Source organism: Haliaeetus leucocephalus, unplaced genomic scaffold, assembly GCF_000737465.1.
Source record: "Haliaeetus leucocephalus isolate CR32 unplaced genomic scaffold, Haliaeetus_leucocephalus-4.0 Scaffold702, whole genome shotgun sequence".
Classification (NCBI taxonomy): domain Eukaryota; kingdom Metazoa; phylum Chordata; class Aves; order Accipitriformes; family Accipitridae; genus Haliaeetus; species Haliaeetus leucocephalus.
This window is the reverse complement of record NW_010973138.1, coordinates 1,690,449-1,697,099: the sequence shown is the minus strand read 5'-3', so window position 1 is coordinate 1,697,099 and position 6,651 is coordinate 1,690,449.

Here is a 6,651-nt window from a genome sequence, read left to right as displayed (position 1 = left end):
CTTCATCTCCCTGCTCCTTCTTGACATATCTCTGTATGCATGCCGTTAGCTGTCAGGGCATGCAGTAGAGCCTATCCAACATTCAGGCTTTGGGGCTGAGAGGTGTCTGACAAGCACCCTTATCTGTGGGCGTGGAGATTTCGTATCTCGGTCCTGCACCTGAAATGAGTCATTTTGACTTTCCAGCTCTGGTGAAATTGCTTGAGCTCTTGCTTTTCTGACAGCGCTGTAATTTTAAAGTGAAAACCAAAAGCCCCAGGGCCAAGACAGGAGCTCTTTAGCTAGCAAGTGATGCAAAGAAGGGCACAGGACTGCATCACTGGTTGCAGCTCGAATGCTTGAGATGGGTGGCTACGGATGCAGCCCCGGGGAAAAAGGTAAAAACCTCAAGTGCCATCATGGCCTCTTCTTGCTCCGGGGGAGCAGGATGCCACTGCAGCGCCGAGAAGACCATGGCTTGGTTACTTCTCCACATCTCGCCCCGCCACGCGCTCGCTGTCAGCTGAGAGGGGCAGGCGTGGTGAGGGACGATTTTGCACTGAGCCCCGAAGGCAGCGGCGAGGCTCCTCTGCCGTCTTCAGGGAGGGCTGTGAGTCAGAGGTCTTGCTGAGAAAGGGCCAAGAAAACCAGCACGTAGGGGAAGAGCAGGGTGATGAGGGAGGGAGCAACACCTCCGCCTTGCGCTCAGCCATGCCAACAGCAACCAGCCAGGGTCTCCCACCCACCACAGCACCTGCTCCCTCCGGCTGGGCTCAGCCCCGGCCACGGGTGCGAGCCCAACCATCTGTTGGTGAAAAGCAGCCCCTTTGGGCACCCTGTTTCCTCACCAAGGAACCTGTCCAAGTGGGAAGGGAGGGGCAAATGGGGACAGCGGGGCAATGGGGGTGGTGTGGGGCAAGGAACTGGTGCTGGGCATGGCACATCTCCGGTCGGTCCCGGGAAGTTCAAGTTCATTGCCCACAGAGGAGTCAGCTCCCACCTCACAGTGCTCCCGTGGGGCTTTCCTTTGTATGAAAACTGTTGCTTTTGGTGTGATTTGCTCTGATTTCATCAAGTGATTTCAAGCCATAGGACAGGTGTCAGCTGAGAAGCTGTCACCCCAGACTGAACCCCCCATGTGAGAGATGGCCCCAGCTCTGACCAGGACTTGGGGGCACATGGTACCAGGATGTGTGGGCGTTGGCGTGTGTTTCTGGGTCGAGGTTGTGCTAGGCTATCCCTATCCAGGTCCTACCCTGGATATAGGGACCTGGCTCTGTTTTAACACATGGTAGTGGCGGCTGTGCTTGTTACGGTCCATGCTACTGTTGTCCCTAGCCTCTGAAAAGCTGCCTTTTGAGACAGATTTTGGAGTCTGTGTCCCAGGTTTCAGCCTATCGTCTTTCAGTCTTTTGAGTTGCTCTGGCCTTGGGACTGATCCCTCTTCTCTATGGAGGCTGCCTGGAATGGAAAAAAAAAAAGCCCAGGTGAGGCTAAGCATGGATGGGAGTGACAGTGGTGCTCCAGGTTCATGTGGGAAAGGAAAACACCTGCTGCTCAAACGACACCCGGTGATAGCGGGACATGATGGCTCACTGTCCACCTGGGGATGGAGCCAGAGACGGGTAAGACCTGTGCTCTCTTCCTTACGCGACTCATCTGCCTGTGGGGTATGGAGTTGGCACTAACTGATGGGAAAGAGAAAAAGAAAACTTCCTTCAGGAACAGGAGTCTTCAAAGCCACTTAAAAGACTGGCCATTTTTGAAGAATTAGTGACATAAAATTTCAAGTGCTTTCATGAGACGCTTTCCTCTCTTTTTAGAAATAATGTGGGGCTTTTTTCCGGAATGATCTTATATATTAATCCTAGAGTGTTCTGCAAATACCAATTTGGGTTAAGAATCTGGGTCTTCTTTTCAAACACCAAAATAAGATACCAAATGGCATCTCTCCCTTCACCAAATGGCATAAGAAGCATTGTCAGTGTGAGTCGGTTGTGAAAAGTAACCTGTAAGAACAGCATCACCTCCTTTCTTTGAACAGCTTTCCTACGCTGCTGCCGCTGTGTACAACTTAGCAATGAGATACTTCTCTTTGCTTTTCACTCCAGAAATAATGTTACTAAAAGCCAGTTTACAGCACTCTAATCCAGTCATTGTCCATCAAGTTCCTGCCTGAAACGAGTGCATGCAGGTGTCGAGAGGGGAGAAGGACACGGCTGGGGGAAGTGCCCCTCTGACTGGTAGGACCTTTCTTACAGGTGGGGGCATGGGGGATTCAACCAGTTCACCCAATCTTGGCATCTAATCAAATGCCCTCAAGGCATGAAGAACAGCATTTGCAAACTAAGTATACTTAACAGGCAGATTGCTAAGACACTTGAATCAAAAATCCCACTGTGCTTTTTTTTTCAATACAGATGCACTCCAATTAATTTTACTTCAGTGAATGCAATGAAATAAACTTCAGAGCACATGGGAAAGAGGGTTTGGGGACTTAAATATTTCTCTTGTGGTGGTTTCTAATCCAGACACTGCAGTGCTAAGCAAGTGAGGACAAATTCTTAGGTGCAAAATACTGTCTTTAACTTATAAAGACGTCTCTATTTCCACCATCCAAATCACTTGAACAGAAAGAACAGGCAGCAGAAATAGCAAGCCATTGAAACCGCGTCTCAGCCTTAATAACGAAAGGGCAAGGACAAGCTCTTCTACTTACAATGACCCCACTTTTGCCTTTCCTGGGACCCCATGTGAGCACAGGTTCACCGCGAAAGAACACTTTTTAGGATCAGAGCTGAAATTATATCTTTAATGCATGAGGGTTCTTAGCTGTAAAATCTAGTGCTTAGGAGAGAAAAAGAATTCCTAATGTGGTGTGTTAATAATATGAAACTAATTGCTGAACACAGGTGAAATGAAGAAAATGTCCTTGGAAGCTTTGAAGTTGTTTTTGTAGTAAGCAAAAGAAACAGGAAATTCTTTTCTAGTTTCTTGATTTTTTATGCAACTTCAAAAAATAGGTGTTGCTTTACTCCATTGCAATTTTCTTTAATTGGATCCATTTCATTACAGAGTTATGTACTTTAATAGGTGCTTTTAGTACTACCTAGAGAATCTGAATGTTTTGCTTGTATCTTAAAAACTGAAAATATAAATTCTTTTGATAAAGACCTACAGTGAAGTTAATCTATGGTGACACCTTGTGGGAAAACATCACGTCAGATTTACATGACTAAATAAGATCTGGTGCAATTGAGGGATGGGGAGGAGGAGCAGCAATTTTTCAAACAAGAATGCTCCTTCCATACACTTTGAAAGGATAGTAACACAGAAATTTATAATAATGTTTGGGACTACTTTTAGGCAGAACTGTTTGGAGAGACACTTGAGTCCTGTTCTTCTGAAAAGCAAGGTAAAAAAATGCTACGAATGTTTTTTTCCTGATTTTTCCAAAGCTTTTTTCTTGTGCCAGCATTGATACTGGTGCAAGGCTAATGTGCAATTCTGCTGACTCAAAACAGTAGTTATTTCTATTCACTTTGCACAATTTTAAATCATCAGGCAGGGAGTAAAGCAGTTGAGTAGATTTTTTACTGTCTCCTGAGAGCTTTGTTATACAAATGCTCTGAAACAAAAGGAAAATTTTTTGGAAGACTGTATGCAGCTATTTATTGTGAGTTCAGAAGAATGTACGGGGAATAGGAAGGAGTTAGTGAATCACTGAATTTTATAGTCCAGTTTTTTGTAGAGATCACAAAGAGTCTGGAGAGCACTTTGGGGGTCTTGATTCTAACACAGTTAGAAGAAAAACTTGGAGAAAATCTGTGCAAAACCACCAAATGGGATCTCCCCAAGCTTCCTGGGCTCTTGGTGAGGATACCCAGGAGGCAGCATCTCCTACCTCTACAGATGCAAGAATAAAAACAAAACCATATTGTTAAAAGCATTTAACCTGATTCACCTGAAAGTGCCTCCTTAATGGAACTACTTGTGTAATTAAGTGTTTTGAAAACCAGGGTCTAAATTTGTAGCATTTTGGTGTTCAGATACTGCTGGGGGCAGGGGTGGGGAGAAAATAGAGAGATGCTACTAATATACATATGCTTTCTAATTCACAGCAGGAATTTCTGTTGCAAATCTGTTTATGGAAATTCATTGATCCAGTTTTGACAGAATATATTTAAAACACAATGACCTTATTTCTGTCTTTTAAAGCTCAGTTGTCCCCAAATTCGTCTGATACTAAGATATTATTTCTCAGGTGTTCTGCCAGGTTTCTCTTCCCACCTGTGGGCTAGAAATCTGAATAAATAATACACAGAATGGAAAAACCCTACGTGCAATATAACCTACTATCTAGTTCCAACTTATTCAAAGGAATCTTGCCCAAGCATCAGTCTTTACAAAAACCAGCAAGCTAGATGTATTTAAGAAATGGGGGTTTGTGGTCCCACAGAACTTGCATCAGGAAATTGTTAATTTACTCCACGCTGTGGTGTTCAGTTTAAAATCATCTGGTACATCACTGTACTTGAGGATGGTTCAGAAACTGCTCTAGCACATGAGAGTAACTGTGCTATTTAAAAAACTCTCAAGAGTCATTTGTGGAGATACCTCTGCCAGTGAAAACCTCTGTGATTGTGTGGGTTGGCAAATGAATCACAAACAATCTCTCGCCTTCAAGAATGGAGCCAAGCTGTGTATTCCCAGCAGAAGAATAAGGAACACACATGTAAATCTCTTTTACAACTTTGTTTCCCACTTTACATACAAAATAAAACTTCAGACTCTGCAGTCCTCTGAGCTCTTCTGCAGGGCTGAAATGCACAGACACCTGCATCTGCGCTGTAGCTTCTTGCTTCGCTTGCCCACACGGCTCAGCAGCGCTTCGTGCACAGATCTTTGAGTCAGTGCCACACCTGGAGAGATGCTCTCAGCACAGAGCAACGCTGATGTTTTTTACCTTAATTATTAATGGTGTCTATTAGCTCAGGCACAGCATTGTGCCAGTGTGGCTACAACTTTGGGACCCTAAGCCTGTAAAGCACTGCGCTGTGCTGGGTGAATGTAAGAGTTAGCACAGGGACGTGAGCGCTGCATATCTTTACAGAATCTAGTCATGTCTTCTTATGTCTCTTAGAGGAGCAGATTATAGATAACCTCCTTGCTGGGCCTATAGGCTGAACAAGGCAGGTTACCAAAGACCCCTTTTGGGATACTGTACTGGTTTTGGCTGGGATGGAGTTAACTTTCTTCATAGTGTCTTGTATGGTGCTATGTTTTGGATCTGTGACCAAAACAGTGTTCTTAACACAGGGATGTTTTAGCTGTTGCTGAACAGTGATCACACAGTGTCAAGGCCTTTTCTGCTTTTCACGCTGCCCTGCCAGTGAGTAGTCGGGGCGGGGGGGGGGGGGAGAAGTTGGGAGGGGACACAGCTGGGACAGCTGACCCCAACTGACCAAAGGGATAGCCCAGACTATACGACGTTGTGCTCAGCAATAAAAGCTGAAGGAAGAAGGAGGATCTCTCCAATTCTCTTTCCCATCCCACTGTGTGGGGCTTAGCCACCTACTGGGGTTAAACCACAACAGGTACACATGTGGGGAAGTTGTTGAATCAATTATAAAAACAATTTCATGTCTCCTTAACCTGTTTTCTTCCCCTAACATTTGATTTCTGATATTATTTCTAACTCGGTAAAAGTCCCCAAGCTGAACATGTTTGAAAAGTACATGGCCCGTTTAAAAAAACCTACCTTACACTATGTAACAAATTTATTGGCCTTTGAAAGGGGGGGGAAGACAGCCTGCTGGAACCCTTCCAGCACGATCCTCCTAGAGAAGAGGAATGATGTTCACTCATGTTTTACTCTATGTGAAGTCTTTTTAGGAGAGAAAAGGCCCCAATACTGCAAGGTTTCCTTCCTGCAGCCCCTGAAACTTGCAGAAAGTAAGGACTCATAAAATTTGACAGAAGGGATGTTTCCTACATCTTGCATGCATAAGTGCTTAGAAAACGGCTTAAATCTCCTTAGCATGAAGTTGATGAAAGAGGAGAAAGCCTGCTTTACGCAACAGCTCAATCAGGTCTTTGTTCCCTTATCATCTGTGAATGTAAAATGGACCTCTCTCTGAAGGGGTTTAAAACATTTACATGTTCAGGTGCACTCCAAGACCTTCTTGGTGTGAGAAGAACTTGAGAACCCCAAGTGCCTCATTTAGCTGCAATGAACTGTTGTGACCAGCTTCCATGTCAACTGTGGAAAAAGTGCCATCTCTGGGGAAGAAGCAGCTCTGCAGGTCACACATGATACGGTTTCCTGATGTTTTTCTAAGACATGTGGAGCATAGATACTCTCAGCACCATTTTTTTATACACAGCTTTATATGTGGGAGAAAATTACTGACTTTTAACCTCAAACTCATAATGTCTTACATGTCATTGATATACCAAGGTAATGTTGGACAGGACTTTGAGCAACCTGATCTAGTGAAAGACGTCCCTGCCTATGACAGGCGGGTTGGATGAGATGATCTTTAAAACTCCCTTCCAACGCAAATCATTCTATCATTTAAAGGCAAAAAGCTGGGCACCTAAACCAAAATTAGATGCATAGGTTAAAATGGTCTAATATTTTTAAAGAACACTTTACTACCTTTGGAGTAA